Raw genomic sequence first — 7,891 nt, forward strand, 5'->3', positions numbered from 1 at the left:
TCTCTAACTATATATGATTCATCAAACGGGTCGCATGCAATCTAATAAATGGGCATGGACTTCTGATCCAAATGGGCCTGCATATATATTTCATGGTCCAGGCCGCAATGGAGCTGCTCATTCCTTTACTCTTGCGACATACTCCATGTGGCAGTGCTCCGACTCATGAAGTATGAGTATGACAAGTACTACTAATGATGTATTGAAGTTGAGTCTTCAGGAATCCCTCAATATAATTGAGGAGGTGCCTAATTAATTTTCCGAAATGACCGGTCGGTCTCATTGTTAATTGCTAACTATCTCTATTAATCTTGATGCATGTTCTTACCCATTCTTTGACTAATTGGTTGACGAGATAATCGATCAGAGATTAATCTAGTACTTTACTAAGGGAGAGACTTGGAGCCGATCGGGTGTCAAACAATCTTTTACACCAGCAAATCACCACTGGCCACATACGACTTTTAAGCAACGTACATTGAGTATACACCTACATGCAATGCAATAGATCACAATATAATTTTTAGTCATTTGCATCTCTCTCTCTCTCTCTCTCTCTCTCTCTCTCCTCCACCTATTCTCGTCGGCCTCCTCCCCTATTCTATTGAAAACAGTCTTCTCCTCCCTCCACCCCCATCGTCCCTTCGAAGCCCCTATCGGCCTCCATCGATTGAAGAATATTTATAACTCTTTGAGGTTAGAAACTCAATCTATAATTTAATCAGAAAAACTAAATTTTGACTTGGCAATATCAATCTCCAAATCACACAGCTTCAATTATCATCATATGACAATATCGGCCTCCATATTTCTTTTAAAATATGGCAATATCGAGCTCCAAATCACAGATCTCTAATCACACAGCTTCAATTATCATTATATTCCAAAAAAACAGAGAAAAAATCGTAACAAGGTACAAGGCTACGAGCTCATCCAACACTGATATGATCTGTAAGGACTGTAACAAGCCGATTGCTAAAACAACATGCAATGCTATATAAGCATTTCTGACGCTTGGGTTCTCGAAGACCAAAGATGGGTCTACGGTCACATCCTTTCCTCTATTGCCTAACTCCTCCCTATAGTACAGAATCTGGCGCTGCCTCATGTACAAGGCTTCGACGTTGGTGAGGACCCCATGAGGAAGGTCAGATCAAAGAGGAGGCTGAAGTGGGTCTTCTTCTTCATCTCATATGAGACATTTGAGTTTCCAAAAGCCAATCTCGTTTCCACTCATTTCTCTGTAATGACTCGAGCTTGGAAACGCATAATCGGTGTTCAAGAAATGTTCACTTTGATATTTGAAGAAAATGTGGAGAGAGGTGGTTCACGACGATTCTGAGTGGTGATTCACCATGGACGCTGATGGAATGGAGATTCGGGGGTAGGGGAAGAGCAGCAAATCAAGGAAAGGGAATTGAGAAGTTGAAAGGGACGGGGAAGAGTAGAGAATCGGGGAGAGGAGAGGAGATGAAAGGAATAACATATGATTCCATGAGGTAGGATCCATTGAAAGACAAATACATCTCGCAGATGTTGCAATTCTATTGGCTGGGGTGAAAACAGGGATTACACCCAATCGCTCCTAAGCTTTTCTCCTTTAGTAATTTTGGAGAACATGAGGTTGTTCATTTTTTGGTATACATGAATAATTAATGATACATATATATATACTAGTTGGCACTCAACGTGCAAGGCATGTTTCTCTAGTAGGAAGGAAAAAAATATTGTATCTAATGAAAAATATGTTCATTAGATACAATATTACCAGATAACTATCAAAATTTCCTAAAATAAAGACCAATGCTTGAATAAATAAAATGCATGAAAAGATAATAATGATAGTAATAATTAATTTCTATTACTAAAGTATTAAGTCAAAGACAAATAAGTTAAAGATACAAATTTGGAGGAATTGAAATTAGAGTTTTATTGAAATTACAATTTTTTCCTAACAGGAACATAATCAAATAATCAAACAGTCTCAAGCATGAGCCAAATAAGATGCACTAATAACAAGGTTGGGCATAGTTGTTGATACTTGGGGGTGAATGCAACTACAAAGCTCAGCAGCAAGTTTTCGTACATCATCAAATTCAAATTTATGAAATGCCCTAAAATAAATAATAGAAGAAATAAGTAGAAATAAGTACATCTCATTCAATATACTGAAGCAACTGAGGTTATTCATGTGAATCAACCTGTTTAGAAGGAGAGCAGGAACACTGTCATGATTGTTGATATCTTGATCCACTGAAATTTTCCCAAATAACAAACAAAGATTTTACAAATGAACTGTAACTAAAAAATTTGTAAAATGAGAAGCTTCAATTGGGATTTAGAGAACATTCATGGGGGAGATGAATGAAATTATTAGATCTAAAATATCATCTCTTAAATACAATTAGTATTTCAGATTCATATTACGGTTTTGTAAGAAAGTGTGCATTATTAAAGGAAAAATAAAATGAAACACATAGAAGATCTAACAGAAGATAGAAACACAAATATGAATATTTGTAAAATATTATTTTATTATCTCGAAGCAAAATTACAGAAATTTGAGACTCTTCGCCTCAATCTTTAAACGCTCTTATTTTTCAAAAATCTGCATGCTCTTCCTATTTAAAGGAGTAGGCAATCGAAAAGAAGATTTAAGCAAGGATTTTAAATCTCTATTCTCTCGCTTTAATACTTCTATCTTCATGTTGGATTCCAGAAGAAGTTGCTGAAGGATAGAAATATTTTCATGGAGTTTGTCAACCTCACCAGTCCTGGATTGTAGTCGCTGAAAATATGCGACAATGGTTTATGAGTATCGGGTATCGAGACTCACAAGCTCGTAGATAATTTCATTATCTGACTTATTAGTCAGATCATTATTGGATTGCATTATAGCACCTACGGAAGAAATAGAAACAACTGGTGAACGAGATGCAGAATACCTCATATATTGGTAATGAGAAGATTGCTGAGCCATTGCAAAATGAGAAAGCAGAAAGAGATTGCAAAGTAAGAATGCAGACTAATTTCAGAAAAGTGAAGAAGATAAGATGCGAAAGAAAATGAACTGAAAAATTTTTTTATAGAGAAAATTATGACGAATCATCTCTCATGAAGTATTTCTCTACAAGAGACAAGAGTGATGCAGTATCATAGCTACGGACCCTGACAGCTACAGAAGAACAATGTAGTATCATAGCTGCGACGCTTGATAACTACAGAAAAGTAATGTAGTGTCATAGCTATGCGGCGCTTGACAGCTCCAGAAGACCTGTAAAAATCCTACGGATCAGAGTTGTCTGGTCTAAAACAGAGGGCCACCGCTCTTGTTAAGAGAGAGAGAGAGAGAGAGGTTAATGACTTAATTTTGATGAATTCTTTACTAAGTATGTTATTTAGAAGAACACTTAAAGTATATCATTTATGTTTTTCTAAAACAATCGAGAGTTTACCACTGAAACCGAAGATGTTAGACATGGGTACAGCTGAAAAAATCCCGGGAGGTCGAATTCGCATCATTTTCCATCAGAAAACCCTCCAAACAGAGCAAAAAAGAGAAAACCAAAGAAGACAACGGCCAAAATCTCTTCGTACAGAGCTTTATCAACAAAAACGGAAACCCACATGCAAATTCTTTGAGATAGGGCAAAAAAAAGTAGAGAAAATAAGTGAGAGGAAAGAGAAGGTGAGGAGCAAAATGATAGGAGTCGGGGTGGGTCAATAGAGAACACTTTTATTTCGTGAGAGGAATGTGGGAGGTTTGTGTACGTGACAATACACACAAGGGAAACCCACATGCAATGTATTTGTGCTAAGAAGTGGATTCTCTCCCACCAAATGAAAACCAGGCGTCCTTAAAGCAGTTTTCGGTTTTGCTTTTTGGTGAATTACGACTTGTTTGGATGCTCGACTAAGTCTGTATTCGACCCGTTAGATCCCTAGATTAACTACTCTACTTGTAACACCATCAACATGATATAACATTATATTTAATAAATTACGCTACCTGTTCATTATTAATCAATCATTCAATTACAGTATTGGTATTTAGTCTTAACAAAAAAAATATAAAAACATTAATTATGATTGATTAAAGATTGCAAAAAATAAAAAATAAAAATTGTGCTTAAACTTCTAAGTTAAAGAAAGAAAATGAGAGAGAAGTCAACAGAAAAATAACTGAACGGTTTCCATTAATTTTTTACAATTTTCAATTCAACACGTCAATCAGTTTTGGATTCTTTCTTGACAACCTCACCTATTTTCTCATCAAATCTAACTACTCTCTCATTAAAAGTCTCTACAATCTTCAACTACTAAATGAGATATATAATACTTTCAAAGGATAATTAATTATATATATATATTTATATGTGTGTGTGTGTGTGTGTGTGTGTGTGTGTGTTGTCTTTCCAATGGAAACGAAACAAGTATTAAGAAAGACAGTATGTTGATAAGGTAGCAGCTAGCTAGATGTAATTAATGATGTTATTAGCTATACATGATGATGATATGATCAAAAGGAAACGATCAGTCGATAGATCATCACGGATGATTTTTTTTTTTTTGTGGGGTAATATTATATCATATATATCATTTTCAAAATAATCGTCGATCGTAAATTTCAAGATGTAGGTCCCCCCAACTATTTTTGTATCCCTCCTCTGTCTCAACGTCTGCATCCTCTCTTGATCTCTTCAACATTTGATTTCAACATTCTTTTGTATCGATGATTATACGATGAGTCTCGTACACCACATATTTGATATTTTTATTTTTTAAATTTTTTTAAAATTTTTTTAGATTTATTTTTTTAATTAATTTAATTTTTTTATTTATTATTCATATACTAAATATTTAATAAAAATTAAAAAAATTAAAAAAATAGATGATATGTAGTATATTGAATGATGGATTTATATTTAAAATTATATATATATGCAGGCGCACGTGCAATTTTATTTTTTTATTTTTTTAATTCTCTTTTTCACACTAAGTACTGAGCAAGCTACTTACTTGGCATTGGCAAGAGGTAGATCAATTAATTAAACTCACTATAGGAATTAAGAAACTCATACATATATGCATCACAGCTGGATGTTGCTAGGTAGCTAGCTAGCTTGCATGTGCAGTATACTATTACCTTTGATAGTTGAAAACTTGAAAATTAATTAATTAATTAATGGTGATGGGGGATGATTAGGAGTGATGTAGTAATAGTAGTGGAATCAAGGTTAACGACAACCAAGGCATCAACTCATTATAGTGGTTGGCCGATTTTTTTAAAATTTTTTATTCTTAATCATGTCTACTTTTTCCCTAATTTGTCGTTGTTTTCTGCTCTTGCCGATTGATTTTCCATATTTTAAGTTCTGATTTCGAGTGAAACTGAAGTTGATTCGGCAATATTGATTTCAACTACTTTTTTTAATGATCAGACCATTGACATAGACGATTTAAACTGCAGCCCAAGAAGATAAGGCATTGGCCTATATATAAATATATATATACATATATTATTTACATATTTGCGGTGTCCAATCTTTCAGCAATCATACAAAATGACAAGATGACAACGCCCCCCGCGTATAGAAAAAAACGTATGTGAAGACAGCAAGCATCACTTGGATGATCAACCTGATCCCAACTTCGAGTCCCTCACGTCTATGATTCTTGCGGTAGCTTTCGCTTAACAACAAAATTAAGTGGTACCCATCTCTTAAATTTCATTTCTTTAATTGTTTATGATCTGTAGCTACCTAACCCGATTCAGCTGTTCAAACTTTGACTTTCTATGCAAATTTACGCTAGTTTTAATACTGATAGACAACAACATCCATGAGAAAATTGATATATATATATACAATTGGGGTCGTCCTCCATGCCTAGATTCCTAAAAACCAAGCTCACCTCTTCCTCGAATGCATAGGCGTACAGGTCCCACCCCTGCACATAGTACAGCGTTTGCAAGTCTATCTTCTGCGACTATATAACATGATTAAGTAGCAGTAGTAGTAGTATAGTACTGCCCTAGCTGCTGGCCTGCATCTTTTTAATTCCCTTATTGGTTTCAATTATTTCTCATTTCTTTGGTGGGTGTGGTGTCTCATTGTTGCTGTTGAAGATGAGACAGATCATCCACGCAATTCAAATAAGAGCATATTAATTTAATTAACTTCAGGCTTACGTAATTAATAAACATGTAATTAACTTTAATTGATGGTTGGTGCATGATTAAGTTTTAGATTCCCCACTATGAAATTCGCGGGTCACCTACTGATCATGATCAACTCAATTCATTATTAATTATTATTCATGTTATGCAAGAAAAATATATACTTTTATATTAATTAGCTCTAAAAATCATTAATATTTTTATAAATAAAATCGTATTCAATCTTTTCTGATACAGTTTTTTGCTCAATAATTGCGCACCGTAAGCATCAATTTATATATCAAGCTATTATATATAGCAGCCCCACTTGCGATATTTTAGACTAATCTTTTATGTTTGACACAAACCCATGGCTGGCTAATTTAAATTCTCATCAGTGTCGTTGGGTCCTTTTTTAGTTACTATTAGACTCAGTGACCCTACGGAGCATTTCCACATACACAAAGAAGGCATATGTGGCACTGCACCAGTCGAAGACCCAACAACAAAATTCCCAATGTACAAACAATAGACACCAAAATTTTGTAAAATATAATAATAGAGAATTAGTTAGCATTTTCTCTCAAATTTTGTAATAGAAAGTATTCCTTTTATTCATTCTCTTAACATGTATAAATATATGCAAATCATTAATGAAAAGTTCACGTTGAATTGGTAAAATCCTGTTTGCGTAACAGTTTTAGTTTGGTGTGTAAGTGCTATGCAATTATTTTGAAAAAATAAATAAATAAAATATCTACATAAAAAGAAATTAATTTTTTAATGTGAACACTATTATTTTTCCAAGCGACTGCATAATATTTGTAGACTTCACGATTATTTATAGCATTATCTTTCTGAAGAAAAATAAAAACCAAAAAAAGTAAAGTTCAGTTGGATCTACACTCATGATCCTACGATTAAATTAATTGTCATAGACTCATAATGTGTCTTAAAAAATTTCTTATTGTGGGAGCAAAGATATGGAGAAGGCATTATTGAGATTTTTCTTTTGTTTTTTTTATTAATCATTGTCTTTTTTTAGTGACCACATATTGCCCGTGGGAATCATTAAATATGAAATCCATGCTGTCATGATAAAGTACTTTGAAATCAAGCCAACAATGATTCGGACAAATATCAATAATCAAAATAGACAAAATAAATATATAAATAAATAGTAGATTAGGATAATTAATTCTTTATTAATTCTTTAGAAACGTATCAAAGGTTCATGTTGTAGCTGAATCTGCTTCAAATTGACAGGCAATATATACATTAGAAAAGTGATATTAAGGATGCCATCTTGCCAAAAGGTGGTAACTTCGGGGTTAAAGTAATTTTAAATAGCGGATAAACCCGCTATCATATAATAACAGAAGTTTCACGAACTCTATATACACAGACAACCTAGATACATGAAAGCTATCTAATTCATTGATATAGAAAATGGAGTTTTCTATTATGATTATTGACTTAGGCATCAAAGGTGTTCCGTTGATAAAACTGCTGTCATATAATAACAAAAGTCTCACAAACTCTACATACAAAGACAATCTAGATATTTAAAAGCTATCTGATATAGAAAATAGGTTTCTCCTTGTGATTACTGATTTAGATATCAGAAATATTTTTCACAACTTTCAAGACACTCAATTATTTGATTGCATGTGATCGTATGCGAATAGCGATGAAACACGTCCATAACCGTTTGTAAAATACTTATTTCAAAAT

This window comes from Carya illinoinensis, chromosome 1 (assembly GCF_018687715.1).
Source record: "Carya illinoinensis cultivar Pawnee chromosome 1, C.illinoinensisPawnee_v1, whole genome shotgun sequence".
Taxonomy (NCBI): Eukaryota; Viridiplantae; Streptophyta; class Magnoliopsida; order Fagales; family Juglandaceae; genus Carya; species Carya illinoinensis.